Source organism: Herpailurus yagouaroundi, unplaced genomic scaffold (assembly GCF_014898765.1).
Source record: "Herpailurus yagouaroundi ecotype Mexico unplaced genomic scaffold, PumYag 208, whole genome shotgun sequence".
In the NCBI taxonomy this organism is placed as follows: Eukaryota; Metazoa; Chordata; class Mammalia; order Carnivora; family Felidae; genus Herpailurus; species Herpailurus yagouaroundi.
Genome location: NW_024412439.1, coordinates 10,409,895 through 10,414,674, shown reverse-complemented (window position 1 = coordinate 10,414,674; position 4,780 = coordinate 10,409,895).

Here is a 4,780-nt window from a genome sequence, read left to right as displayed (position 1 = left end):
TTTTTTTTTTTTTTCTAAATGTTTATTTATTTATTTTGAGCGAGAGAGTAAACACGGATGTGTGCAAGTGGGAGAGGGACAGAAAGAGAGAGGGAGAGAGAGATAGAACCCTAAGCAGGCTCCATGCTCCATGCATGAGCCTGACAAAGGGCTCGATCCCACAGCCCTGGGACCACGACCGGAACCAAAATCAGGAGTCGGACACTCAACCGACCGAGCCACCCAGGCACCGCGGGGGCGCCCCCCCCGCCCCCCAATTCCTTTTCTACCGAAGAAGTTGTTGGTAGCAGTTTCTCGTGTCTCCTTCCAGACGCACAGGCTGTGCACGCACAAGAGTGCAAGACGTGTGTGCGTTCCGCGTTTTTGTTTTCCACTTTGCTGTGTACGTGAGAGCTTGTTTCTAAAATGGTGCACGTGTACGTTAGGTTTTGTCCGGTTTCTCTACCACAAACAGTCGTACGATGAAAAAACACACTGTTTTAGAGTGGGCCGCGAGGGGACCCCAACTCTCCGCTCCCGCAGAGTGCTGCCCCCACCCAGGTCGGATTTCTTTCCAGCTCGTTTTCCCTTCTGAGACCCAAAGGGCTGGGTGGTCCACCCAAGGCCTTGCCAAAGTCCAGAAGCCAGTGGAGCCCGGAATCCGGGTTCCTCGTTTCCCAGCTCACCTCTGGCCACGAGGTGAATGGCTGTTGGCCATACAGGCTTTTGATTTTTTTTTTTTTTTAACTAATTTCTGCATTTACATTTGACTTCCCTAAATGGTCTGAGGCAGCTGCCATTGAGGTATCGGGAGGTATGTTTGCTTTTGCCACATTCTCTCCTGCATACAGGGGGGCCGGATGGTCTGGCCCATCAGAGCCAAGCCAGGACGGAGCGAAGCTGTCAGCTCGGGGCCAAGGCTACGGCAGGTGCCAAGGGCCAGGGGCCGACACGGCCACGTCTGAGCTTCAGGCCAGAAGGCCAGAGGGTAGACTCACCTCCTGGCCCCCTCCTGACACCCAGTTCTTGTCTGGGCTCAATCTTCCTTACTTTGCGACACGTATGTGACGGATGGAGAGCTGGGACAAAAGTTAAACCACGTGACCCAGGAATCTCTGAAACAGAGAAGCCGATGAAAGGCAGGCGACTGCCCACCGGGCCTTGAAATGCTGACCCCGCCTCCTCGCTCACGACCTCCTCCCTCGTCTTCCAAGCTGGGTCCTCTTTCCCCTGTGGAAAGGAATGGAAGCTTCGAGGAGAGAGGAGGTCTCAATTCTGGTGCCTTCACTTCCAGCTTGTGGCATCTGAGCAAAATCACTCGTCTAATGCAGCAAATGTCCACGGGATATACCTGCCGTGGGTGAGGCACTTGGCCGGGTTCGGGGACGCAAAGGTAAATAGGTCACAGTTCCCGCACCCGGGAAGCTGACAGTAGGACGGCGGGGCGAGTGACATGATGGGGGTGGCGAGGGTCGGGCTGAGCGCGGGCAGCACAAGGCAGGGGGAGGCCCTAACCAGGGAGAGCACGGGCAGAGCCCCTGCAAAGGTCCCTTGGGGCACTCCTTGGGACCAGCCGAGGAAAAGCAGCCGTTCATCCAACAAATACACAAAGTGCCTACCGCGCACCAAGCAAGGCGCTCGAGACACAAGGGTGCTCAAGGCAGACATGTCCCCCGCGCTCAGGGAACTTGACATTCAAGTGAGGGAGACGGGCAGCAAATACAAACTGTGGTAAACAGTGGTAGAAACACAGTGTCGTGAATAGGCATACAGGGGAGGGGATGCGAACACGGGGCAGGTGATGAGGAGGAACCTGGAGGTGTCGGACCAGGATCACGGGTGACATTACACTTTTATTCTATAATATTTACATATCCTACCTCTGTCTGACAAAGGAGCCTACAGTCGGTGACACTTCCAGGAGAACTGAGTTCTTCTGTGACCTTGGCTTCTCAATAACCTTGTCCGTGACAGGAAACAGAGTTCCTCGAAGAAATGGCTGCTGATCCCAGAGCTGGTGCTGCAGAAGGATGAAGCGTGCCTAGAACATCGTATGGTGACAGAAGAGAGAAGGCAGAGACAGAGGAGGGGGGGGAGGAAGCACTCAGAAACTGTAGAGGACCTAGGAACCAGATGGAAAAATTGGGAACAATATAAATATTAAAATGATAATAATTTAATGGGTTACAGTACATTAAAAAATACAGGGGCGCCTGGGCGGCTCAGTCGTTTGAACTTCGACTCTTGGTTTCCCCTCAGGTCATGATCTCCCGGTTCTTGCGTTGGTGGTACAGAGCCTGCTTGGGTTTCTCTCTCTCCCTCGCCCCCCCACTTGCGCACACGCTCTCTCTCTCTCAAGATAAAGCAATACGATTTAAAAAATAATAAAATACAAATTTAAAAATACCCGAGTAAGGAGTGCATGGTTGTGCTAAAAATAAAAACAAATAGATGGGGGAGAAGGGCGATTACTGTCGAATGTATTTAATACGTGTAGAGGGAGAAGTAAGAAAGCTGATCTCAAACCAACAGAGTCATCGTTGATTCAGGCAAGAATCACAGATGCTAAAATCTTTAGGTAGAAGTTTGATGGAGAACAGGATCCTGGAGAACAGTCTCAAATGTCTTTCTGCAGACTATTTGTTCATTGAAAAGACGATGGTTGGGGCGCCTGGGTGGCGCAGTCGGTTAAGCGTCCGACTTCAGCCAGGTCACGATCTCGCGGTCCGGGAGTTCGAGCCCCGCGTCGGGCTCTGGGCTGATGGCTCAGAGCCTGGAGCCTGTTTCCGATTCTGTCTCCCTCTCTCTCTGCCCCTCCCCCGTTCATGCTCTGTCTCTCTCTGTCCCAAAAATAAATAAACGTTGAAAAAAAAATTAAAAAAAAAAAAAAAAGAGAAGACGATGGTAACTTTAGGGTAGAGAAGCCTGGTACACGTGACCTTGAGCAAGGGCATCAAAGTTAGCATCACCAGTAATGGACTGAATTGATGTCCTGGGCTAGGACATCAATTTTTTTTTTTTAATCTTGATTTCTTTTTGAGAGAGAAAAAGCAGCAGCGGGGAGGGGCAGAGAGAGAGAGGGACCCAGAATCCGAAGCAGGTTCCAGGCTCCGAGCTGACAGCGCAGAGCCCGATGCGGGGTTCGAACCCATGAACCGTGAGATCACAACCTGAGCCAAAGTCGGACCCTTAACTGAGCCACCCGGGCGCCCCAAAGATGAATAAAAATTTAACAATAAAATAAAAATGCGCAACCTGAATTTAACCGTAAGAGAAAAATGAGGGGACGTTCCGTGCTCTTGTGATTTATAATAAATATGGAATTTCACTCTTGTCCTGATCTCTGGCACAGACCTCCTAAAACCCTTGGAACAATAAGGACAACAAGAGCATCTATTGGGCTCCTTGGGTTTGTCATCTGGGTTCCGGGCAAATCGCTCCCGAACCAAAAGAGGTGAAAGGCGTGTCGGGTGTCCTAACAGCCCCTGTCAACCGCACCCGACTTTATGTTAATGAATTGGATCAATAGAAGCTCTTAAAGGGGGGCTGGTTCCCAGAAGAATCTGGGCGATGACAGGGTTGGCACTTTCTCCCCCGCCTCCCACCTCCGGGGAGGGAAGAGGGACTAGAAGACTGAGTCCGGTCACCAAGGACTGGGGATTTAACCCACGGGGCCTCGTGTGATGAAGCCTCCATAAAACCCCCAGAGCCCCTGGGCTGGTGAACACGGGGAGGTGTGGGGAGGGGGGCGTCCCCCCTACACGCACCTCGCCCGCTGCACCCTCTCCCTCTGCCTGTCCCGGAGTCGTGCCCTCTGGTAATAAAACCTTGGTAAGTGAACTGCGTTCTTGAGTTCTGTGAGCTGCTGGAACAGATTAATCAAACCCGAGGAGGAAGTCTTGGGAACCTCCGATAGCCCGTCCGCCAGCACAGGGGCCAACTTGGACTTGTTGACTGTGTCTGGAGTGTGTGGGGGCGGGGACAGCCCCTCCTTCACCTGCAGGCCCCACAGCTGTCTCTCAGAATGGAGTTGGTCATCTGATGAGGGAGCCGAGGGCCAGCCGAGGGCCAAGTGCAAGCTAGCCCCGCCCAGCCCCCCAGATGGATGTGTGTGACATTCCTCAGGCACTCCCGGCCACCCGAGAAGAAAGGAGAGGAAAGAAAACCGAAGGGTTAACTGACAGAGATTACAGTAATCGTGCCCCTGAGTCTCCTCCCATCAGTTTACAAATACCGTAGTAAATACAAGAAAAAGGCAATCTTATCGATAGCCTCATCTCCAGACACCTGTAGACTCAGGTTCCTGGAGCCCCAGCATCACCCTCCCCTCCACAGTGATGTGGGGAACACAGGCGAGAAGGAAATAGGTATGGGGTGCCTGGGTGGCTCCGTGGATTAAGCCTCCGACTTGGGGTCAGGTCATGAACTCACTGTGAGTTCAAGCCTTGCTTGGAACTCTGTGCTGACAGCTCGAGCCCGGAGCCTGCTTCAGATCCGGATTCTGTCTGCGTCTCTCTGCCCCTCCCCTCCCCTGCTCTCTCTCTCTCTCTGTCTCAAGTGTAAAATAAAACATTAAAAATTAAAAAAAAAAAAAAAGAAGGAAATGGCAGGTGACATTAAATGTCCTGATAACCGGCAGCCCCTTGAGGCAAATCCAGAGAACATTTCTCCAGGAAGCCCCTACCGTCCTCCTGTCGATGCCTCACTGGAGGGGAAAAAACAGCCTTAGCCTGACAATGGCTGGGCCTTGGGTATCTTAGGAGTCCTCTCTGGCGTATCAAAGTCCTTCTGGAAACCTCCC